Here is a 26,647-nt window from a genome sequence, read left to right as displayed (position 1 = left end):
AAATTCCTTTTAAAAACAATTGAAGGCAAGCTGACAGGAACACCAGATATGGTGGCCACTCCAATGGCTCGGGAGAGAGACAGTCTCATTGCCCAGGGAGCACAAACCAGCCCATGTCCTGCTCGTACTCCTCAGGTGAGCAAACCAGGAGTTTCAGCAGGTGCTGAGCATGCAGCCATAACAAACCCTCGAGTTTCCCCAGCACCAGGCTGGCTGCTTCCTGCACTTGTTTGTTTATGCACCCCTCCCACAGGGCTGTCCCAAGAACAGGGTCAGGCCATGCTTTGGGCCAGAGGTGGCTTTTGCAACACACAGACACCACCCGGCTCCTGCTGAGGATCCTCCTGAGCCTTGCAGAGTGCCCGAGTCCCGCATGCACCCAGCCCTGCTGGGCTGCCCCTGCACTGCCTCCAACAGGCAGGAAAATGTTCAAGCACAGCATCCTAATCGTAAGCTATCACACAAAATCATGATTTTTAAAAATAAAAGTACATTGAGAACTTCTGGACGTGTGACAGATAATTACTTAGCTATGTCCCTTGCCCCAAAGAAATACGCTTGTGTGTTTTCTCTTGTGAAATATTTGCCATTCCATAATCTCACTCCATACATGCTCACAGTACTTAGGTCAGACTAGGAGCACAAGACTATAAGGAACTAGACAATCTTTTGTTGTTGTTGAAGAAATCACAAGCTGTTCTTAATTTTCAGAATTTTTCTTCCCTTTAAATAGTTGAAGACATTTATTATTGAACTTCCTGCTTTGACGGAATTTTTCTAAAAGAAATTGATTTTACTAGCTCACACTGTTATATTCAGCTGAAGGAAAAAGCATCATACCTAATTTTTGTTAAGAATATTTTTAAAAAATTGAATAAGCCATTGACTGAAATATCCAGTATCACAAGTGTTATTGCTTAAAAGGCTATAATCTTTTTGCGATCAGATTTCAACATACTAGAAATTCTATACAAAATAAAAAAACAAAACAAAAAAAACCTAAAAAACCCCAAACCAACAACAACAGAAAAAACAAACCAACCCCCCCCCCCCAACAACTTACTTCTAAAATATTCTTTCAGGAAAATTACATTTTAACAACTAAACGCAACAATATGTTAGATTACATTTTGAGCAGAATGTTTACCTTTCACTGAGTTTCTCCGCCAGCTGTGTCAGCATTGGCTGTATAAAAAATATTAAAGGGAGCTGTTTATTTTTTTTTTAATTGCCACGATCATGCCAAAAAACACAATGTGTGGGCTGGAGGCAGAGTGCTGGGAGCAATATTATTCATGCTAAAAACAGTTGCCTGATTTGCTTTCTTTGAAAATTAGGATACTATAAATAGGAGCCCAGTGGGATTTTTTGATTGCAAGTTATGTTTTAAAGGCTGCTAGGATGAAACTTTTGAACGACTTACAAAAGATAGAGCAATTATTGCTTATCATTTACCTTTGGCCTGCATTAGACCTGTATTTTTGGAGAGTTATATATTTAACATGGATGTACCTCCTGTTTCTATGCATATGTCAAAATACAAGATTCTTATAAGAAAATTTCTATGAAGATTTATTTACTTTCTATATTTATTTCTATAAACCAGGTATCTTAACTCACTCTTGTGTTAATTATCATTAAAAATATTGTATTGCCAAACTCATATTAACTCTTTGTTGCCTGCTTTGCAAAAATCCTTCCCCACAAATCACCTTTGAACAAGTCAGAAATTATGATACAATAATTCATCACAAAAAAGTTGTATCAAGCCTCTGTCCCACAACAGTACCACAGCTGTCCTCCCCTTTATTTATTTATCCTTAGCACCTTGCTGCCTCCCCTTTCTTGCTTGCTTTACAGATGACCAAATGCAAGCTTCCATTAAAAAAACCCAAACCACCAAACAAACGCTACCAAAAACCCGAGGAACCAGCAAAGCCCCAAAACACATAAAACCCTAATATGAATAACAAAACAAGAAAAATCTATTGCAGAGATTTTATCAAGCACTTTCTTTTCTATGAGAAATTATACATGACATTCACCATTAGAAAGCTGGCATTTTGACCTGTATTTGGAATGGGAAGCAATGGGAGCTACTGGGATATGCCAATATTTTAACAGCAAATAGAGGGAAAGAAATAAAGATAAGCTGCTAATTTGACTCTGAGCAGAGGGCCAACAAAGCAATGACACAGACTGTGAGAACCTACTTAAATTCCTAGCTTTTCCCACTGAATTCTGCTGCGTAAAAATAAACAATTTTTTTCCAAACATTCACTGTTTCTCTTTAAGAGAAAGGATTTTTACACAAGCATTTTCATACTGCACTGCTTACATAAACCATACATCTTTGAAAGGGGTGTAGGATTTTGCTGTGCATCTTCAAGCATGAAGCAAATGGCTTGATGGCCATTTTCCTGAAGGCACAGCCTTTCACTGGGAACATGGACCCTGTTGAGAGGAGTTTTGGCTGAAGCCCTTGCCAGTGCTCAGAAGCTGACAAGCCAGGCTCGATCCTGTCTGCAGGTCTTTCTGCAACTCCTCTGCTCTCTGACTGGGCATGACCTTTGAGTTTACTCAACTCCACAGCCTCAGACTTGGTTCAGCCCTACATCTCGACTGTAGCACTCAAATTTCATAAGAGAACAGCAGAAAATAGGAAAAGAGGGGAAGGTGGGAAAGAGGGATGTGGTAACAAAGAGAGGAACATTGTGTTCAACACTGCTCCAACAAACTTTTAACTAGTGCTGTATTTTCCTTTGGAAGCTAAGTACTTCATGATGTGTATCACACTACCATCCTTATTTAAAGATATTTTTTGTCCTTATCTAAAGCTTTTCTTAGTAGAACTAAGAAACAAACAAGGAGTAAGAAACAAAAAGCTCAATCTGACTAAAAAAAAATAAATTTAGCATTAAGAGGCGATAATTATCTTCTGTCCACCATAAAAATTCAATCAAAGTATGAAAGCCTGGGTTTATCCTATACAAACCATGAAGAAACAATTAAGAGTGTGACAAAAAACATCGTATTTCTCAGGAGAGTTGACCCTGTTCCAAGGATAAAATGATAACTAGTGTCCTGAGTCCAGCTTGGTGACCTTCTGGAGCTGGAACTTTCAATTATGTCAAATTAGCTGTGTCACATGAGCTGCCTTTGTGAGTGAGGCTGGATCAATGCAGTGCATTTCACTGATGAGGACAATGATCTAATCAATCTTAGCCACTCAATGGACAGCATGAGGTTGTGAAGTAAGCACAGAAAAAGAATGCTGGGATCTGTCATTGTCAGGGTTACCTAGAGGCTCCCCATTTGTGCTTTTCCTTTAAATGCTAATTTTAAACGATGAAAAAATAACACTAAGTAGCAATTTCCTAGAAGGGGTTTTGTCACATCTATTCAGACTTACATTCTGCTTGCCAAATTGCAACCTGATGTTCAATAATGCTGTTTTTGACACTTCTATGTAATAAAAGTGAAGATCCTTCTTTGCTCAAGGATGTCTATGACACTTTTGACACTTCTCTCCCAGAATTGCAGGCAGCCCAGATGTTCTTTGCATTAAGAAGAGCGTTGCCACAGCTGCCACGTCATGTCAGAAGATATTGGGCTCTAGGCAAAAGCAGCAAAGGGCATCCTTCCTCTTTTTAAGTGAGGAGTAATTTTTGGAGAGTAAAACCTTTTGATTGAAAATTAAAGCCTCAGAGGGACTTTGTAGGCAAGAGACATATTGCATTTTCTCTGCTCATGTTTCAAGGTAACTCAGAACCATTACAGAGCAGCTGTTTCCACTTCTGTTCAGAAAAATATTCCTTACCTACCAATGCCAGCATAGCATTACTGTATCTGCTGGACATCTGGATGTTATGATACAGGCAAAAACGAAAATAACAGTAAGAGGTCCTGGTGATAGACTCAAGCCTTGATTTCTGGGACCTCACAAGGGTGCAAGACCCAGTCACTCCTGGATTGTTTAGGCTTCTCAAGACTTGAATCCGGAGACTGACATTCACAAGTGTCTCCTTCCACAGGAGTGACAGGTGAAGAAGTCTTGGCTACATGAAGTCTCTGTACCCCAGGATTCTCTGCAGCTGGACTAAAGTAAGTGTTTGAAGACTACATCATCTTTCTGGAAAAAAAGTGTCCCTGGGTAAAACTCACCATCTTTTCAGCATCATTCTCTTTATGTGTGCCCTTGTACTGTCCCCAAAACAGCTGCTAGTTGGACCAAGTAATAGACTGGGCTGTGTTTCTCCTTTATTTTAGAAAGACATAGGTTCTGCTCTTTAACACAGGCCACACAAGCAGTGGTTCTGCGCACAACAAAGCGATCTAGGATGGAGGGTTCCATGGGTAGATCCCTCAGAAGAAACACTCCTTAAATTTAAACTAAAGCCCCAGGGCTCACAGAAGGCACCACTCCTGTCTGTGTGTGGGCTGATGAGTCAGGGTGTTTTCCTTCATCCCGCTGCTCTTCAGCTCCATCTCCTGGATGCACCCACTGCATGGGAAGAGTCACCTTCCCACACCATGTACTGCCCTTTCAGCAGAAACAGGTTAGCACAGAGTCTGACTAATAAGTTTCCTCTGAGAGAGAGGAAAAAAAGTGTGATCGAAATAAAATTTCTAATTTGGAAATTTCAGTGCAGGGATCTATTTTTGAGTACTTGCAACAGAAGTTTTCCTGATGGAAGGATTTTTTTTGTTTGTTTCTTACAGAAATCTACATGATTAATACAAATTTTAAAAGGCTTAAAACAGCTTAGAGAGCTGTTATTTATATTCTCTTATAGACACACCAAAAGCTTAAGGTAGTTTCACCATCTCCCTTAAAATAAAATGAAATAGAATTGTATATTTTTTTGAAGAGTCACTGTTAAGTCTTTTCTGTCATATCCAGGAAGCCATTAAATGGCACAGAAATTTTTTAAACAATGTCTTAGTGGGATTACTCCTCGCTTGACTTTCCTCTGTGCTGCATGGTGAGCTGGCTCTGTCAGGTTTGGTGCTGGTTATAGTCACAGCAGGAACAGCAGCAGCCAAAGTGACTAGTGGGGAAAACTAATATTTTTGGGTGCTGCCAGATTAGAATTCCTGTAGAACTCTTATGTAGCATCCACAGAGCATCCATACAGTGATTTTTGTGCTGTGCTGCCAAGCCAGTTGTATCAAGGAGCCATCAGCCTACCCAAAGAAAGGCAATGAACAGCAGCATGAGGTGTTGTACCCTACCACCAGGTCCTAATCGATCCCTGTGATCCCACCTGGCACTCCAGCCTTCCTGATCACACAGGTGTTAGGGAAGACAGGACCACTACCCAACTCCTTATTCCAAATCCAGAGCAGTACTGGCCTGCAGCTGATCCTGCTGAGCTGAGCAGGTTGAATTTTTGGTCCATGCTGCAAATTTTTGTTCGTGTTTGGAACACGAGTGCTACAGACCCACCAGGGATGATGCTACATTAGCAACAGCTGCCATGTTGTCTGCTCCTTTCCCAGACAGTTTCCCTGGTGTGGGTGTCACTTTCACAGTCAAATGCCACTGGACACAGAGTTATGGCAGTGATTACTATGGAAAATAAGAAACACAAGGACAAATCATTTTAACTGAAGCGTCAGCAATGGAAAATGGCAGTCATCCTTAAATGTCATAGTGCCTCCCAGTTGGGCCTGGGCTCTGTGAAATGGGGAAAGGACTCCAGAATTGCAGAGATCCATTATCCTCAATGGTTCAGGAGGACAAGCTCATTAGGAACTATAGCTTCATTAGGTACCAAGAGCTGCCCTGTTGTCAGGCTATGATCTATTTCTTATCTTGGACTGTGCCACAGATTTTCTCTCCCACATCCCAACCACAATTGACTACCACACCTCACTGCTTTTGGTGATGGAGCGTAGATCTTGCTAGAAGAATTAGAAGCTAAGTTTCAGTAATACCACAGGAAAATCTGCTAAACATTACTCAGCATAACCCATGTGCAGCTTTGCCCTTACTTCTCCTCTCTAGTATGGGAAGGGATCACTTGCCAAATGGCTGCAAATAGCAGCTCCCATTACAGAGCTAATCTCTGCTCAGGGATTACACACACCTGAGTGCACAGTGACAACAAAAACACTGAACCATACCTCTGCGATATATATTTACCTTTTAACAGATGCAATATATATTTACCATTTAAGGGATGTCCACATTTACAATGTAAATCAAATAGTAAAATGAAACCACAAACACCAATTAAAAATACTATTTTAAAAAGTCACTGTTTTGGAGTCACTGGAGGCTACAGGGAAAAAGGCAGGACACTATTTTTTTCTATGGAAATCCTTTTTCCTTTTAAAATTTGTTTTTCAAAGGCTACATGAATTCTATCTCTCATTATAATGTTACATAGCATTTACAAAGAATTGAAAGAGTCAGAAAACAACAATTTCTATGTTATTTCTTAGGCTCCCAAAAGAAGTGCTCGGATATAATTGCTTAAGGCAAACTTCAAAAGATTCAATACACAAGCAGCTGCAGCAAATGTATGGCTTTTTCTATTTTAATTATCTATTTCTTCTAATAGGTTTTACAAGACATATATGAATAGAGATCAGAGGGAGAGACAAATTTGATATTTTACCTACAGTATTCTGAAAACAGGGTAATAATTTTAGAAATGGCTGAAGCTTGCATGGTGTTTTTTTTGTAGAAGAGAACTCCCCCAGTGTTTATCTTCTCTGAGTTCAATGATTAACTCCACTTAACACCCAACCCTTGTGTGTCTGTTGACAAAAATCTCTGCAATATAAAAGATTTAATAGCAATACTTGGCATAAAATATTTTGGCAAAATGAATCTAGTATCACATCAAACACAGTTGAAAGGCAAACCTCCCAGCCAACAGAACAGTATGATCAAACTCCAGATGCCAGTGTCCTTTTATTGTGGCAGAGCCAAAATTACTTCAGTCTTATAGAATTTCTTTCGTCAAGGTGAAAGTGCTTTAGATATTGTTATTTGTCTTCTTTGCAGAGATGTTGTACATATTCTAATACAGCAAGACTCTCTGCTTTCTTGCTCAAAACTGTAAAATATATTACTGTCCCATTTTGCAAAATTTAAAGCTGTTCTGATGAATACACAACTTTCATCTAGAGTTAAAAAAAAACAAAACCCTTTCACACCTCATTTATTTAGAAGCTCTTTGCCTTATCACTGGTCTAGTTATTTAAAGCACTGTTTTTCTGTTTATCAAAGCCAACTTTCTTCTTTCTCCTTTACATTTTTAAAGAAAAAAAAATAAAAAAGCCACCTTTCCACTGACATTACTCTCATAACACATACCAAATTGATTTGAAAACATTAAATTGCCAAATTTCTCCTGCATGTTGAACTGGAATCGAAATATTGCTCCTTTATTCATGTAAGTAGAGGCTTATTTGTTTAACAGACATTTTTTGGGCATATAATTGAACATGAGGTTAATTAGTTTTCCTTTGATGTGTGGCTCTCACTGCAGAGGCTGTAATGTGTGCCCAGCACCATTCCTAGGTGGGAGAGGGGAGAGAATGACCATCCTTCACTGGCCTCCAGCAATGGCCAGAGCTCTGGGCCTTTCCATGGAGGCTCCTCCATGCATTTCCTCCAATGTGGCCAGAGAAAACCTGCAGGATTCCCTCACTCAGAGGGAGCTTTTGGCCCCTGTTTGTTACAAGAGGTGGAAGTCCAGTTAGAAATGCATCCCATAAACTGGAAATATGATCTCAGCAAAAATCCCCGTTTTCACTCATTTTTAAATTCTCAAAACCTGCAGCTTTTGTGCTGGGCTGTTACACGATTCAGCAGCTATTTGTAAAGTCTGAAGGAAAACCCCTCTGGAATTTTTTTATGTTGTGAAGATGGCTGATGTAGGGAGCCTCACATCTGTCAGGTTATTTACCCCATGCCAAAACTCCAGCACTGTTGTGCCTGAGCCCTCTGCAGCGAGGGCAGAGTCCTGAAGTGCTGTGCTCAAACGCTGGGACTGACTGACCAGCTGAACAGTCCCCACTGAAGAAAAGGGACACAAAATTGAGTCAGAGGTAATAGGAATTTTTAGGACTCCACAGATCCTACAGAGAACCCTGCACAAAGTCAAAGGCCTGTCTTTTTGGAGTTAATTTTTTAAAGTTTTGGGGTTTTTTAAGCACAAGAACACAGAGGTAACGAATTCCACCAATGAAGACATCTGTGCTACCAGAGCACCAAAAGCATCACACACCTCCCCTGAAATGTTACCTTATCAACAAGCTGGAACTACATCTGTTCACCCCTCCTTTCACACTCATTTCCATCCTGTGCACTTGTCACTCCACCACAGGCAAAAATATCAGGTAATTCCTAACCAATTTCCTTCATGCACACACGAGCCCATCATCTCTCCCAGCCACAGGGTATCATGTACATATTGTCTCTGTTGTTCATTCCACCACAAGTCACACAATTCTGTAACTTAAAATGATCCCTAATTAGTACACACTAATATTTCCATAAAAGAAAACTCAAAATAAAGTTACAAGCATTCAATTAAACTTAGAAAACAGACCAGAGGGTAAATGCTTAATCCTTTATAGACACAGTGGTGTAAATGTGAAGCTGACTTCTGACACGGGTGGAATACCTCCAAATTTATACTGGCAGAAAGTAGAAAACCTAGCCAGCAGTTCCTAAAATAAATAATTGAAATAATAACTCTTGAAAAACATATTTGTAACATCGATAAAAATATCAACATGTTGCAAGATGTCCGGACAAACCAGGCAGGATTATACTGCAAATAGAAGTGATACTCTAATGAAAATATAGACATGAGTTTAGTTTAAGTGAGAAATAAGTCTCTCAGATATCAAACATTCTTTTCTCTGCAAGAAATATCACTGCATTTTCAGTACCTGCAATGGTCTATGCAATGTGACATCTATTTTTTTATACAGATGTGAAAAACTGGGATGATAGAATTGATTATGAAATTGTTTCCTACCAGAGGTAGGAACAGAATACCAGAGGTATCCTATTCCACTAAAAATGTTTCCATTTCTACTCGAATTCTGTTTTTGGTAACTCTTGTTTAATTTTATTGTTTATATTAAGTTGCAGACTTGCACTAATATGAGCTGGTATTTTGACAAGAGCTGTAATATTCTGCCCTTTAGTTATCATAAAATCCTGCATTCTGCACATGTCCTCAGTTAATGTGAATTATTTGTTAGCTGTTAGGTGGATTTATGCTTTTCATCTTAGCCTGAACTTCCCTCATGAGCATTCAGATAAATTATTTTGAAGGCATTCAGGAGCTAAGCATCCAATTGTATTATGTTAATATTACACGATATCTCTATACATGCATCAAATGACTGTGCTATAGTTTACTCAATATTTTTCTTTACTATATAAATATAAGTCTTAATGCCGATGCACGAGTTGCTTTTTCTCCACAGCGTTTAAGATTTTTCTGAAGTCCCATTGATGCCATAATTGAGGTTGAGCATGTGCCTAAGAGCTGCCTGAGATGGGTCCCTGTTCCCCAACGTGCTGTTTGTCTCTGCTAGCTGATGGAAGATTGCCTTACTCTGTGCTCATTAATAAAAATACATCTCATCCTCTCTTTGCACGAGCTGTGTACCACAAAATCAGGTTTATGATTCTGTTATTTGTAGCCACACACACACACACACACTCTAGGAATATTCCACACACTTATTTATGGAATTACACCTGAAAATGCAGTAATTCACATTTCAAATATTTGGGGGGAAATAGAGACTTCGAACTTTAAAGTGCATATCAGTGAACATAACAGGGGGAAATTAAGATTAAGCACTGAACTTCAACTCTGTGTTTCCTGTCTTTGAGCTCCATTGTGCCACCTTAATATTGGGTTAACACAGAACGTACATAGAATATTTGTTACAAGGCTTGTGAATAAGTGATTCTCATCTCCTTTGTAAGGAAAATTGACTCCATTACAGGAGAGCAGAGACATCAAGCTAACATTACATGAAGTCATAATCCTCCATTGAGACACTGCACAATGACATTGTTAACATTAGTATGCAATATTTATTATAAATAAAAGAGGCTATTGAGGCTTTCAACCCATAATCAGCTCTATGTGGATGACTTCACTGTAGGAACACAGTGGAGTTATAATGAGGATAAAAGATTTATTTATACCTAAACATGTTCTCATTAGTAATTCTGCACTAGCATGTAACAGATACAATTGAAGGACCAGTAGGGTTTTTGTGGGGTGTTTTTTTTTTGTTTGTTTCTTTGGGGTTTTTTGTTTATTTTAAATTACTACTTGCTGTTTGCACTTTGACTAAAGAAAATAAAGAAACTAATTAATGAGTTGATTGTACTGTGTACCATTAATTCTCATGAATGAAGAATTATTCCATTTTTATAGAATTAGAATACAGTATCATCCCATCACTCCATGACATGGAAATCCAATGAGCCATTAGCTCAGACCTTGGTAAAAAGGGGAATTGTTTCTGGAGAGATCTTACCTGCACATGTAACACAGTCACAAAGCATCAGTGTCATGCAAAATGCTTACTGACCTGCCTTTATATTATACTCTTCCCCAGACACCCTACTTTATATTTCTTTTAACAGGAAAGGAGTAACCCTCACTCCCTGGAAGGCACCCAAAGAGTTGCCTACAGACCCTTCCAAGATCTCTCCTGGAGTTTGGGCTGTCATCTCACAGTCTACTTGGAGGAAATGGAACTCAGCTTAATGCCAAATCCTCTGAACCACCTCACTTTGTCTTAATACAAATCTCTCCCTTCTCCCCGAGGCCTGGGTTTACTTTCAGACTACAGTTTCACATTTACCTTTGCCAGGTGAAACCTAGGATAAATAAGGCAATGGTTCAAAATTATGTGCATACTTCAGTGGTTTGAAAACTATTGGTTTTGTTCAAAACCAAATCTTCTTTTCTGGCTGGTCTAACTTGTCCCCTTTAATTACATTTTTATGTTCTCAAACAGTTCTATTGGTAAAATCTTCAAGATATTTGGGGATATTTCACTACTTAGAAGAAGTGTCAGTGTGTTTATATATAATTTGGTGAACATTCTCTGTTTAACAAGAACCCACACCATAACCACTACTTCACAGGATCACCAGAAATAAATGTTAAAGTTATGCATTATTTTTTATCTTGGAAGAATGAAATTCATCAGGTATTATTTTCTCATCTTGAGAAATACACTGAAATGGTTCATCTCTTTCTAAAACTGTGTTAAGTATATAATATGTAAGATAACTGATAAGAAAATCTTATTCATGATGAAAAACAAATAATTTAATTTAGAACCACTCAGCTCAGGAGGGAAAGTTCTTGACAGCAATTACTGAAAGATCTGAAGAATTCTACTCCACCTTCACAGGTAGATAAAAAAACATTTACTTTTTCTGTTAATTTCAGCTGTTCATTTTCAGCAATAAAATATCAAACTTCTTTCTCTTGAAAAAGATCAACTCCTTGTGAAATACTCTTTCCTTAGTATTCCGTGCTCTTAGTCTTCCTCTTTTATTCAGTCTTTGTTTGCATAAAATTTTATTTATTCTACTGAAAGTGGGATTTAAAAAAATAAGAAAGCTTGAATTTTGAAAACCAAGACATTATTCCTAGCCAGATCTGCTTAAAGGAAGTAGCTGCAAAAATTTAACACAGCTGACAAAAGTTTCCTTCTTTTCATATGCTCTTTCTATCACCATACTTCCAAACCCACAGGCTCCATGTAAACAGATACAACGCTGAGAGCAAGCAAGTTCCAGTTACCATGTAATGGAACAAAAAATACAGAGACTGTAGGAGTTTCATATAATAAATACAATGTCCTGTTTAGATCTTACTACCCTAGGGTTTTTTTGCCTCAATAATCACAAAATGCCTGAAGTGAACAGAAAGATGAGTTTCATAATTTAGACGAAATGCTTCCCATTAAAAAAAATAAATATTTGCATATATGTAATATTACACAAATGCACAGCGTAGATTTTCAGACTATCCATTTGGGATACAGATTATGAGCTTCAGCACACTAAGTGAAATTTTTAAAAAGTATTTCCAAATGTATAATTTCAATTATTTTGTGTTAATGACGCACAACACAACCAAGCTTGGATGGTCCCTACTACCCCTGCTATAAATCCAGCTCTTAACTCTTTAATCTCCAAGGGCCCAGGCCAGGTCCTACTAAATGCAGTGGAAACATTCACCCTGACTTCACCAGAAACCAGATCCACAAAGATCTTAAATTCAGTTATTGAACTAATATTATTTTCTTCTGATTCAAGCACTTTTCAGGCATAAAAATAACCCAGTTTTGTTTCTTTAATGGGTTTTTCACAGTAATCTGGGTGGCTGATGCATCTGCAATCTGACAGAACAGATATCTCTTTTTGCAGAGAATGTATATAAGTTTCCCCATCTATCTCAGAAAAAGTCTTACAAAGCTATTCAGAACACAGTACACGTTCTTTCCTCTTCACAACTCATTTTCCTTTTTTTTTTTTTTTTGTGACAACCTAGGCAATAATTCACAGCTCACTGGGTCTCCTAAATAACCCCTTTTATATTTACATGGTAGGCATTCCCCCCATTACCCTGCGGGATTCAGCCGTATTGGCAGGCAGTCATTAGGAATTCTTAAAACCACGGAGGTTTAACATCCCCTTCTCTAGTGTCTTTGAAAACACCCAGGATGGTTACAATCTCAGCAAATATACAGAAAATCTCGACAATTTAACAATAACGTAAAATGTGTCATTTGGTAATTTCTAAGTGGTTCCTTCTTTGGGTCCCATCCAGACTCACACATGAAGCTTTTCAAGCTCACAAGTATTTCACCCAATGGAGGATTGTAATGTTTCTTTCTTTTGCTAGAAAAATGAGCAAATCACACCTGCTATTGATGAAGGCAGAAAAGTCCTTTTAGGAAACACAGATGAATTAATATAAAGGTAGTAAAATGCATTACAAGAAAGATGCTGAAATCTAACACTCACAGAGGTGAGATTTTCACTAGAAGGTCATTTTTTTTCACCAGAAAGATATGATCTGAGTACAAAACAAGGGCCAGCTTTCAAGGGTTTATGGTCTTGCTCTGACTGAGAAGTTCACTGCAATTGCCTTCCCCCACTGCCTATAGAAAATCATTAGAGACACAGCTCTACAGACTTGCCACTGACATCTCCCAGCTGGTCACCCACTCCTTTCCTTCCCTTCCCTAACACAGGGACTACAGCAATAACAACACCTCCTCAAATCCTTTAGTCAGAGCCAAGTACTATTATGGAGACTTGGAGGAATATGAAAGGAGAAACTAGAGAAGTTGATTCATATTAGCATTGCTGCTGCTTGGTTCCAGGAACTCCACTTGTTCTGAAGAAATCTCCAAACAAACCTGGAGTAGCACATTGCCAATCACACCTCCAGCAGTTTGCATCCCATGAGCCTTGAACTGACACAAACGCTCAAAACCAGATTTATTGAGTGCACAGACAAATATTTCAAATTAATATATCAAGAGGCTTACACCAGAAAAAAATCTCAGGGAAAGTGATTTCATTTTGAATAAAAAAAAGAATACAACCACCCTTTTGTTTACAATTGGACTGTTCTCTTTTTAGGATTATCTGAAAGTTTAATTGGGGTATCTGTTTCTTTGATGAGAAACAGAGCCTTCATGATACAATGCCTTGTATGTGTCACATACAAAGTATTAGATATGTCCAGATTTAAGGAGTGGATTCTGGGTAATTCTTAAAATTAGAGCCATTCACACTGATCCAGAAGCCGTGACAGAATATGAAAAGTATGCAGTGACAGTTAAATCTGTAATTTCTTTGCTCTTGTTAGTGAAATGAGTAAATCTTAAAAAATCAGTAAATCTTAAATCTTTACGACCAATAGGCATTTCAGTATATGTTTCCCATGATTACAAAGGCCAGATAACACGTTCAAAACAATTTACCACTACAGCTGTAATGAAAGAAAAGGGTCCAAACCTCCCCAAATTGTTTGGAATTTCCTTTAATCAAAGTGAGTAGTTCTTACATTTCTTCTTACGGAATCCTGTAGCTTCTGAAGACTTCTCTTTCACTTTTGAAAGATATGTAAAATTCAATATCCCTTTATCATTTTAAATGCATTGGCAATGCTTTTTAAAAAGCTGATTATTTGTTTAAAGTTCAGGTAATAAAAGTAACACTATATTGAAAGAAGGCCCGGGTGCAGAGTGGTATTTTTGGATGCTAATTGGTCATGTGTACCAGCCACTCATGAAACACATGCTAAAAACACTCAAAAGTGTTCAGAAATGCCTCTCTAAGTCATAAATCTTTTACAGGTAAAATTATGTGAAAGAAGGAATAGAAAAATCACATTCAACATCTGGAGTCAGATGAGTTTACTGAAGTAAAATTGCAAAATTAAATTTAGATGAACTTAATTAAAAAAGGGATCCAATTTAATATGGACATTCATCAACTTCTCATTGAAAATCTTTCTTGCCTCAAGAAAATATAATAAAGTAGGAACACAAAACCCATATGAAGGCTGAAATGAAGTGTGAAGGGATGGTCAAATAAAGAAAGGCAGGAAGAAGGAACACACTCTTTTTTCCTCATTTAACGTCCATATACACACTTTCCTTTAATTGCACAGAATATTGAACTATTTTTAAACTCCATAAGAGTTCCACAAGTGAGCTGGTCATCTGTATGCCCTGGAGGTCATTCCTCCTTCTGAAGCATATGCTGTGTATTTACTGATAACATGAATATGGAAATTCCTCTTTCTCTCTCCCTGTATGTCTTTCTAGTCAGCCAAATTTTTCTCCTAGATCCTAAAGGACTTTATCTAACCCAGTTATTGTTTGTAGTGCTTAAATGTCCATTACCTGAGTGGCTCTTGCTGAGGTGAATGGGAGTTTTGCCACAGGGCTGGGCCTCATATAACTTTTAATGGATTTTCATTTGCCTCAGCTAAGAGACAACAAATACAACTCTCTTATTTTCTTTTGCTAGGTCATTACTGTCTTGCTTTTTTTCAGGGAAAAAAGATCTAATAGTTTAGTCCAGTCACTTCTGGCTTTCATGAATTCTGTCTGTCAGAACAGAATTGACTTTCAACTCTCTAAGTCAAAGTGCTTATAGATTTTAGTAATGTCAAAAAAGCAGTTTGAAAAGTTAAGAATAGTGTTGTTAGGATCATATTATTTCCTTACAAAATTGCCTTGATAATTTGTTGTTCTGCACACTGGTTATGTGATCAAGTAACATGATATGAATGCTGTATTCTTTTATTTCTAATAAAGAACATTGCTAGAACAGTATGCTCTGAGGGAGATACTGTCCTTTATTAGAATCACATTCCCACATTATAAAAGTCACCCAGCAATAATGAAATGTAATCTGTCTTGAGGATTCATGATAACACAGCACTATGCTCATTTTTTGTATGAATAGAGCATGACTGAATAGGAATGCTATTGTTGTTGAATTCATCTTTAAACTGAAGCAGTAATTTTACTGAAGTATTGGTTAATGATAATAAATTGCCAGAAGAATGTTTCCATGTCAGAAAAGTTCTTGCTTTTGTAATGTAATCTAATTCAAAAAAATATATACTTCAATAGGCTGTAACTGTAAGGACTTGGAAGTGATGGTACTTGACATCTGTACTGCAGTGGTCTAAAAGCAGCATGAGTACAAGTGGCCAAGGTGAGTCCTAGGGCTGGCCAGCCCTGCCTCCTGCAGTGGCCCTTGGTCACTGCTGTGTGCAGGAGAGTCACATGGAGTGGGGTGACTTCCCATGCCTCCTACCTCCCCAGGGCCCAAAACACTCCATGAGGTATATGGCATAACAGGGAGAATCATTTTGACCAACAATATTATCACACATAATGTAATTTAAAATTAGGCCTTTCTTCCTGAAAAAGCCAAACACTTAGGCACCAACACGAGTTCCAATTAAAGAACTACCCTGCTCTACCCAGCTACTGCAGAAGGTCTATTCCAAATGATACAGAAATACAGCAGGACTCAGCTACCCTCTCCTTCCCTTTTTTTAATAAAAGCTGGGAAATCATCTCTGCAGCAGGAATTCTGTGCTTCAAGATGCATAGATTATGTCTCCCTACAAATTTCTCCACAGCAGTATTTGAAAATCTGACTCAAGGTTTGATGAATCAGACTAATTACAACAGAGAAAGCATTAGAAAAGTAGTTTGTAATTTTACAACTTACTGCTTTGTTTTCAGCACGAAGAAGCCTCTGGATTTCCTTTTTGTGCATTTTACTTTCACTTTTTCTGCCCAATGGTTACATTCTCTGAAATGTACAATGTCAAACCTTCTGAGAGCAGTTTCATTAGTAGAAGGGACAATAAAAAAGCCCTTTTGATTTTAGTCTGAGGAAAATTGCTCAGAACTTGTATCCTGAGCTCCTGAGCTCAATCTCTCACAGATCAATACATGTTCTTATTATCTCTCTATCGTTGTATTGGTCAAGGGGAAGTGCTTAATTTTTCACACAGATTCAATTTTAGTGTAACATAACAGACACCACTAATATTCTAACACGGTTTACTACGGCATCTTTAGAACTTACCACTGAGACAGAATGTGAAGATCCTTAAATTGCTGGCATCAGTGTTCCTGTAAACTCTGGCACAATTTCAGATGGGTTATCCTGCCAAAAGTCAGAGGAAAATATTCATCAGACAGATGATTATTTTTAATCACACTTAGCCAGTACCCGTGAAAGCCTTATTTTATAAATGCCTACTGCAGGTTTAATGATAAGACCACTACAATAGCTCTGAATGCAACACACCTGCACATTGACTTTTCAAGTGCCTGTGAACCTCAATACTGATTCTCAGAGGGTACTTTCTGTAGAAAAACTGTCCTTTCATGAAAGCAATCCAACAGATTTTACCAGAAAAAAATAACAGTGCATTTCAGTATTAGGTTTTATAAACTTCAATAGAAAGACGCCTCCTGGAAAAAAGCAAGCAAACAAAAATGCACAAAATTGGCCAACCCTAAATTAACGAAGTGTACAACTCATACACAGTTCATTTTCCTTTCAGATCAAAGGGGTTTTGAAGTTCAAATAAATTTGCCTCCTAATAGTTTTAGTACAGGACTATCTCTCTTAACATCTGAAAAATAACATTCAGAGTTGGCATTTAACAGCTTATTTGTATTGCAGCACTTCAGGAACAAGAAAACTTGTAATTTCTACCATATGTGGAAGGTTTCTTTCATTAAAGTATTTCTGTTTCTTCACAAAAAAATGACTGAGAAAAACTCCAGCAAAAGGATTATTTAAAAAAAATACATGTATAACATAATTATTTTTGCATAAATTTGCATATGTTACTGTAAATACAGATATGTACATGTATACATTTGTTTCATTAATGTTTGTATGATTATGTTATATACTGTTTAAATTACTCCTGTTTAGGAGAACACAAAATCTATCTTGAAGTCAGAGCAAAGAAGAAATGGGATTGATGACAACAAATACATAGGCAGGTGGAGCAATGTTCTTGGGTCAGAACAGTTTTATGACCTTGTACCACTCAAATCCGAGATGTCTCTACAACGACAGAGCAAATGCAAAACAATAAAAACACCTGTAAGGAGCCATCATCAAGCCCTAGACAAATACAGAGGGTCCCCATATCTCTCCTTTCTTCTTTGACTCAAGCTCCCAATGAAAATATTACCATTTTCACTATGTAGCAACAAATTCCTTAGAGTGAGATTTTCAAAGACATGTAGGGAATTGGGTGTCTAATTCCCCCAGGCAATTTTGAAAAGTGCATGATAAATGTACTATAGAGCTCCTTATACATCAAACAATATCCCAGTGCACTTCACATTAATCTTTAATCTAGACACTTTAATCTTCAAATCTTCATACAATAATCTTCAATGAAAGGTTCTTTCAGGGAGTTTACAGTATATTTAACACAATTTAAAAGCTACAAGTGCATTGCCCTAGCTTTTAATATCTAGAAAATGTTTTATAAATTAGATCAACCACAACCTGGTAAAGGTTTCTGTATTTTTAATACCTTTGGAGGGAGATTACAACGAAAGGGTGCTGGAGGGAATGACTTAGCTGGTTAAGCACCCCAGAACCCATCGCTGCTGATCCCAGAGTTTATTCAGCATTTCACTTTTTCCAAGTCCTTAGACTTGCATCTCTTCGTAGGTATGAAAACAGCACATGTTACAGTGCATACTGCTCTGTTTTGGCAGCTCTCTGTATGCACATCTGGACATGGACATAGTTTCCATATCTATATTTTTGCCAAAAATATTAACTGTTAGAATAGTGTGCCAGGCCCATTCTTCAGGGATACAGCCAAGACTTCAACTGCTCCTGGCCTTTACTGTTCCCTCCACTGCTCTCTACCACAGCACCTCTGAGTCCTACTCGTGGAGCAGGGCTCCACAGCATCAGCCCTCGCTAAATGCACGGTGGAAACACTCCTCAGAATTTGTACAGCAGATTGAGGACAAAAGGCAATAGGTCAGTATGAACTAAGGGGGAAAAAAAGATAATAGCCATTATGACAAGCAGGATTTTCTGTAGGGAATCTGGTAAAGGCACATTTTGAGGAGGAGTTTGAAGAACCAGCTTTGCAGAAACATCTGACGTGTTCCAGAGAAAGCACAAAGGTGCTGCCTTGAAAACAAGAGTTGAGGAAGAAATCGACACAGAGAGGAGAAAGGACAAATGAGCTGCTGAAAAAAGGGAGAGTCACCTGAGAATAATGGTCAGTAAACAATACAGACAAAAAAAGAAGAAACTAAGAAAATGACTTTTCTAACATCATTATTTGAGTTGTGTAAGGTTTTTTCTTTGGCTTCCCTGTAACCTCCACAACTGGAGATGTGAGAAGGCAAATTCACCAAGGAGCACATGGAGGAGAGAGTAGTGCTATGGAAGCCAAATGAGGACAGCATTGCAGTATGATTATTGAAGTTAAAATAGCTGATTGACTCATAGGGTCAAAGGTAGAGTACCCACTTGGATTAGACTGGAGAAAGTACAGACTAGTCTGAGCAGTTCCCATTGACTACAAAGAGTGGGAATTAGATGGAAATGACTGTAGCATGCTCCATGCATTCAGGGATGAGAGCCTCTTAGAACAACAGGTTGGTAAACACTGGGATATCTTGAATAAATGAAAGGCTAAGGCAACCTTGAAAATTTGTAACAAAGAGAAAGAAAAGAGTGATAGATTGAAAGGAAAAAGGGATCAGATGGGGAAATGTATAAAGAGGGTGAGCAGAGGACAGCAGTTGGCAAACTTCATAACGTGTGACAGGCTAGAGGACTGTTTCAGAAACAGAGCAGCCAATGAAGGGAGCAGTTATGAAGATAATTTGTTTATCAGATCTCACTGATAAAAAATCATCAAGATCCTTCTCAGAAAAAGAAATTGTGGTGGGAGAAGAGGTTTTGAGGAATGAGTCAAAGGTGCTAAAGAGGAGATTAGGGCTGTGGTGAAGATTTCAATTACAATAGGTAGGCAACTCATAGAATTGAGAAAAAAGAGTGTCTGTGGCATGGAGGGAGTCAGCTTGGTCACAAAAATTCTCAGCTGGAAATATCTATAGGAACAGTGGTCTTGGTGGCTTTGAGAGATTCAGAGAGAAGGCAGAAGCTGAACTCAATCAGTTCAAGAACATCACTTCCTTTTGTGCAAGGAGACCAAGAGAGGAGAGACAGTAAGTTGCTGGTTATGTTCCACCCTTGCTAGACCAAGTCATAAGTGGGTCTTTATTTAAAACTCTCATGTGTCTGTCACAGGTGAATAGAACTTGACAAGTGGATGAATTTAATATATCATGAAGTTCCAGCACTTCAAAAATGATTGCAGATCCACAAAAGGTCTCAGAATACCTGGTTTATATTCAGACACGAAACCTGAACTGGCTGAAAGATATGGACATATTTGTTCCACTATTTTTATCTCAGAAAAATACCATGATTGTACTTTGAGGAAAAACATATGAAGTATTTCATATTTATTCATATTCAGTGTGAGGACATGAAGAATTGGTGATTTGGGTTTAAATTTCCATTATTTTCATGGTCAAGCCCAATCTAAGGCCAGAAAGATGCATATCCCATTTCTGGTAATGCAGATAGTTTTCAGCACAGAGTTTTGAGAGAGGCAGCAATGAGCCCCTCAAAATATTGTCAAAGAAATGGCTGTTACAACATATGAGAAAACTAATGCTATGATTTCTATAAAGCAAATTCATAGTCCTGAGAAGCAAAGAGAACTTGGGGATAGCAGTGGTACTAATGTCCAGAAAGCTTAGTGAAAGTAAACTACTGTAAGACATTGAGAACAGATTTTTTATTTTTTTTAATTAAGATATTTTCATATTAAGGATTCAGATGCAATTTTGCACTGTTTTGACAAAGTCAGGATTTGAGACTAAAGGAGTGACAATGAGAAAAAAGGTAAAAAAACGTAAGTGAAAAAGCTTTAAGAAAGACATCCTCAGGTGACATCCAAATACACATTCAGAGGGAAACAATCAGCTGAAAGGACTTAATTGACGATTCCCTTAAAACGAAATTTATATTGCAAATCACAAGGATCTGTGCTGGTAGTCATGACTCCAGCTTGCTGAGTAGTGAGTCACAGATGGTATCCAGTACAACAAAGACCTTAGCAAGAGGAACATTATTCTCAAGTAAACATTGACACCTTCAAAATACTTTCAGAACTTTAGATATAAGAAAGATAAACTAATGCTTAAACTGGTAATGGCCTAAAAATTCTGTAGGAACCCAATGCTTAATTTAACACCTTAACTTGACTGAATAGATTATCATAAAATACTCATTAATTTACACATCATTAGTCTGTGCAAAGTATTTTCATGACACAATAGAAGAAATCCAGTAGCACCAAATATAACAATTTAGAATGAGATTTCTCACCATTTTCCCTCTCCTTCGTGAATCTACTCTTTAACTACTTCCATGTAAGGGCATTCAATTTAACAGATTTTTCCAATATAGTAATAATAATTTTTTATTTCTCTAGATGTATATGCATACATCAAAAAGCTGCATCTATCCACCTTGAACTGATGTTCATGCTTCACTAAAAAGAAATGCAGCTCAGTGTAGCAACATCTGCTAGTACATCTAACAGTGGAATGAAACACTAGAAAATCATTACTGGTGTTATTTCCTCAAAATAATGTAAATCCAAAATCAAATTGGTTACGTAACTCAGCTGTCACAAGGTTTCATACAGTATAAAAAAGCTGCATTTTAATGTTTTATGAGGGAAGGAGAGGAGGTGTGAGGAGATGTGAGTTCTGTTTAACACTAAACTGCTTTTAATGCTGTGAAATATGTTGAAGCAAGGTTAATTGAAAACCTGAAGTAATATAAAAATAGGTTCAGACTTTAACAGAAATACATATGGTACATAAAGCTCCATTGAGCCCAGGTATCCGGATAAGTGAACATTTTCAATGCACATCAATTGGAGAAATGAAGAAGTAGAGGCAGATAATAAGTATTACTAAACTGAAATATTCTGAGGGTCTGGAAGAGAGATAGAAAACCACTACCATGGAAACATTTTATAGATTAATTTTCCTTCCCACCCAGAGAGTACTTGGGTTCCCCGTTTCCCTTGAGTTACTGGCTGTGGTTGTCACTGCCCCAAGGGAAAGGGGGTGGCTTTCAGAGACAGACTTTAAGCAAGAATATCTGGACTCCCCCGTAAAGAAACAGCATGGGTGAGGCACAGGGTTTCACACAACAGCTCTTTTCTGCCTCAGCACTCCTACAGCATGCAGGAGAGGAGCCCAGGACCACAGAACAAAGGAATGTGCAGGTCTGCCTCTGTCCTGCAAGGACAGCTCTTTCTCCTCGGGCATGCTTTTATTAGGCTGGAGTTATTCATGATGCCCAAGAAAGTGTAGGAATCCCAGTCTGAATATGCATTATAGCACTATGTGCCCCACATTATTCTTAAAAACCATTTAATTATATGCATATCTATGTATCTATCTCCATAAAGACATCTATAAATGTTTATTCATTGCCACATAAATTGATTCCTGCGTTTGGCTCATCCACTACTGACACATTGGTAAATGTCCATGCTCTCTGCTAGGTTTTCTCAGTCAGCATCAAGCAGCTGACACCCCAGGCCAGGCTCACCTGAACCTCTTGGAAACTGTATTCTCTTCTAGTCAAATATTAGAAAATGTAACTGTGCCCAGTTCTACAAAAACCTGCCCTTGCTAACATAATGCAGCTTGTTACAGCGTTATTGCTACCTAGCCTCTGTTCCAAAAGGATGCCAACTTCACACCTTCTCACTACCAAATGCATGAATTTAATGTGACTCCCAGGCCAATCAGTCAGAATGATGGAAATACACTAAAATATCGAGGCAGAAAAACCTCTTTACAAAGGAAAAATCCTGAAAAGGTACTTTTTACTAAAAAGCACAACCCCGCCCCAGAATAATGACACGTAAAAGATCAATGAATGACTATGACTATTACTTGCTTAGTTTGTAAGTGTGATACACTACAATTTATCATTCAAAATAATAGCTAATTGAAAAGTTTTTCTTTTTTACATCCGATTTAAGATGTCTTTATCTTATGGCAATATTATGCTTTCCTGTGTTTGAGACGGACAGACAGTAACATCACTCCCATATTTGAAGACCATGCCTTAAGCACAATAATATATTTAAAGTCTGAATGCTCATGAGGACATATGTGAAAAGCAATGTTCATATTTCATTAGCTGCCCTCCAACCAACACTTAATTGCATGTGTAGAACATACTCATTTAAATGCATGTGTGGCATAGCTTTGAAAACTCTGGCTTAAATTAACAATTTTTTGTACTTCAGTTTTTCTTGCCACTGATTTACAAAGGACTATCAAATCCCTTTGATTTCATAGTTTAATAGCAGCATGTTTTGCTGTTAACAGGATCTGAAATATGTACTCAGGCAAGAATTCAGCACCTTCCAAACCCCATTTTGTGAACTAGAATACTTCTAAACTGAAATCCATTTATCTCTCTTTACAAGAAAGACAGCTCACATAACCAGATGTTGATAATCACATTGCATTATAACTCAGAACTTATTAGGTTAACAAGTAGAGAAGAAACACCCACCATCAAAGCAGCAAATTTAAACTTGTTTTTATCTAATGATTTGCTACAAAAGGATGTACTACCAGCAACACCACTTGGTGTTGCAGACCTGCCTGTAGCTCATATTTGATGCAACCTTTTGCTTTTTTAAGACATTAGCCCAAACCAATGAAGTCAATGGAGAAGGGTATTTTTTCCAAGGACATGCTCACATGTCCATGTACCTTCTGCACAAATGCTCAGTCCCACAGCTTCAGCATAGCAGTTCTTCGATATAGGCCCAATTTTTTCTCCAAATCTAACTTTCCAAACCTAGCTCTAGACATAAAGACTAGTGTGTTTGGTACAAAGATACACTGGTGTAAGTATTTAACACATCACTTTCATTCTTAATAAAGTTAGAACCATACCGTTTGAAACAGCGTGTCAAAACCCACTTATTTTCCATCTTACATCTGCATATATAGTTACATCAAAGGCATATTTAGCTACTTTGTCCATTTCAGAAGATTCCATTTGAAAATGCATTTGAATGAACGTTACTCTTTTCGACAGAGATTTGGCTAAACATTTTTGTTACAGCAATTTTGTTTAGCATGGTAATGCAATCAGAATCCCAGGAGGCTCATGGTTCACAAGATGCCTGCCTGCAGCTCTACCTGCAAAGTTATATTATGGCAGTCTTCACAGATAACAAAGTACAGAAACTGTAACACATAGAGCAGCACAACTGTCTGTCAGAGGCTGTCTAAAAAAAAAAAACCAAAAAACCAGAAAATCCAAGTAAAAAATCCCCCCCTCTCAATTTTCAACAGCAATATTCATGCTATGACAGAGCTTCATTTCAGGAACCAGTGGGCATAAGCTGTATTGCATTCACTTAAAACAAATAGTGTGGAGATTCCATGAACAATTTCTATTTCCTGGACAAAGCAAAGAGCATTACTGCTTTTCAGAGGAAAGGTGAAACAGTAGTGATCAAGCTGTGAACTGAATAAATATAAAGACTATGAAGTGATTTACTATTCTTACTGCAGCCAGCTAGCAACAAAGTCAATCTCTTTGGCTGAGGCAGTGATTAGTGAGTGCAGTTGACCTGTGATACCCACTGCTTTTAATGCAATGGTTCGCACATTACATTACAGGCTGAACTTGAAGAACAATATTTATTCCTTTTGAAACCTTTCAATATTTTTCAAAGATCCTATTTTCACAGAGTGCTTATGCAAAGGACTATGTATAGTTAAATAATAACTGAAAATAATTACCAGCAAAACCATAATATGGGTCACATTTGCATGCACAAGTGTTTACATACATTTGGCACTGATAAAGAACAATGAGTCTAGAATTTTGCTAAAGTGGACTTGTAAACAGGTTTTATTCTTTTTTTTTCCATATCCTTGAAATAATTTGGATAATAGATTCCTATTCTTTTTAATAGCCAGGCATTTATTTCCATTTTGCAGCTATCACATGAAGCTCTTTTTATGCTCTTTTTACAGTCCAGCTCTTCTATTTAAAGATAACTGACAGGTTTTAGAGGAAGTTGGAATCTGCAGGCTTCACGTTTCCTATCACATCAGTTGAGTTCTGGGCTGATTATCATCATTATGTTACACCTTGTAGTATCCCATATGTGACAGATGCCTTCTGAGCACCATTAAAGGTATCATCTCTTAAATTAACTGTGTCAGGAACAGATAAAAAAGGCAACAGATAGATGCTGGAAAGGCAGGAGGAAAAGGGACACATGTCATCATGAGATTCGCAGTGGTATTTCCTCTAGTAAGAAAACTCTAACGGTAGTGATATTGTATTTTTACATGTATCGTTTCTATAATCTTTTTTCCCCATGTATAAATATGAAGATGTATTTACATTGCCAAATAAAACCACAACAGGTTTTGAGTAAGAATCAAGTGTCTTGAATAATCCCTTTACGAAAATAAACCATTGGAGGAGTCTGAGATATCTCACAGTTTCCTGCTCACAGGACACCTTGGCTCTCCACCATTTTTGCAGATGAATGAAGGCACTGCAGTGTGGTTCAAACTCTTTCAGGAGAAGCTCATGCTGAAAACTAGGGCTCAAAACTTCAGCATATATGGTTAACCTGTCATCCTAATCATCTCAGTATGAAGATGTTACACTGAAATCATTAATAAATTTTTCAGTCTCTTAAATCTTTATTCACAGCAGGCAGTCAAATATAATTTTTAGTTCAACAATTTCAAACATGTTTGTACATTGTTGTGGCTTCAAGAGTGCTGAAAGCTATTTACTTATGCAAATCTTGAGATTTGCTACACAAAGAAACAGATGCATGTGACATTTGCAAGGCAGTGAAAATGAAGTGTCACATGTTGGACTGGGAAACAAAGCTTGGGGGGAAAAAATGGTGTGCCCTATTTCACCCAGCCCTCATCCCTGAAGGGCTGAAGGACGAACTGAAAAGGAAATCTTGGCAGCTACTGCAGATCATAAAGTGAGAGCAGCAGTATGGTTTTGGACAAACTTCTCAACTATATTTGTCATCAGAGTACCTTCTGCACAGGGGCACTCTCACATATATTAAAAAATTAGATTTTTTCTTTCCCTTTAAGATGAGGAATCATTAAACTGTTAAGAAACCCTAACTTATCAAGAATCACAAAAGAGAACAATGGAAATGTTTTGAGGACTGGGGAGAAGGATTTTAGGCCTCCACTATTCCAAGAGCTTGAACTGTTAACTGTACGCAAAAGAAGACTGGTGACCACAACTGAGAAAATACTTGTTACAAAGAGGTTCTTTAATACCAAGAAGAAAGGTATAATAAGATCTAGTTGCTAGAAGCTGAAACAAAGGGAATTAGAGTTACAAATACAACTCCCTTTTTCTTAAATTAACCATTAGACACTCTAAGGAGGAGCAGTGTACTCACCAGAAAATTGGATTGGGTATAGCTTAGCAACTTGTTTCAGTTAAAGAAACCCATTAAAACTCATGTTGCTGTAACCAAGTGGAATGCCATGATTTATGATATACAAGGAGATCTGATCTAGCCTTTAATGAAACTGGTACAAGCTGTAGGCTATGGATGCCATGGGTCTGAGGATTTTGCCTTTACTGCATGACAAGTGCAAGTGAGCCTGTTAATGCTGGAGGTGGTATTGCTTGGTACATTCTTCACATACATTTAATAGAAACATCTGTGCAGGAAATGCTTCCCAAAGGACGTACTCAGAACTTGTTTCAGGGGGCATCAGCTCCTACTCAGGCCTTGAGCATTAATATCTATGATTCCATTATCCTTTCTCATTAGGTAGTACTAGAAGCTCTCTTTGCTAATGCAAATAATACATGGCAGACGGGACAACCCTATCAGGTCCTTTTGGGAGGAGAGAAGCTCTTTCCTGATTAGTTTAAGTA

The 26,647-nt window shown here is 37.8% G+C and overlaps 1 protein-coding gene across 7 annotated transcripts in view; it reads right to left on the bottom strand.

Annotated features, from left to right (window-relative positions):
* The window catches only part of SEMA6D (semaphorin 6D), a 210,609-nt gene that overhangs the window by 114,607 nt on the left and 69,355 nt on the right, over positions 1-26,647 (bottom strand). For all 7 annotated transcript variants that reach the window (XM_088172534.1, XM_088172531.1, XM_014874102.2 and 4 more), the window contains one exon: positions 16,655-16,735. The gene's annotated coding sequence lies outside the window, so the exon portion shown is untranslated. Of the gene's footprint in view, positions 1-16,654; positions 16,736-26,647 lie in introns of those variants that run through there.

The sequence above is a fragment of the Sturnus vulgaris genome, chromosome 13, assembly GCF_052056855.1.
Source record: "Sturnus vulgaris isolate bStuVul1 chromosome 13, bStuVul1.hap1, whole genome shotgun sequence".
Lineage (NCBI taxonomy): Eukaryota > Metazoa > Chordata > Aves > Passeriformes > Sturnidae > Sturnus > Sturnus vulgaris.
Note: the sequence above shows the minus strand (reverse complement) of the source record. Positions and strands in the feature narration are given on the sequence as shown.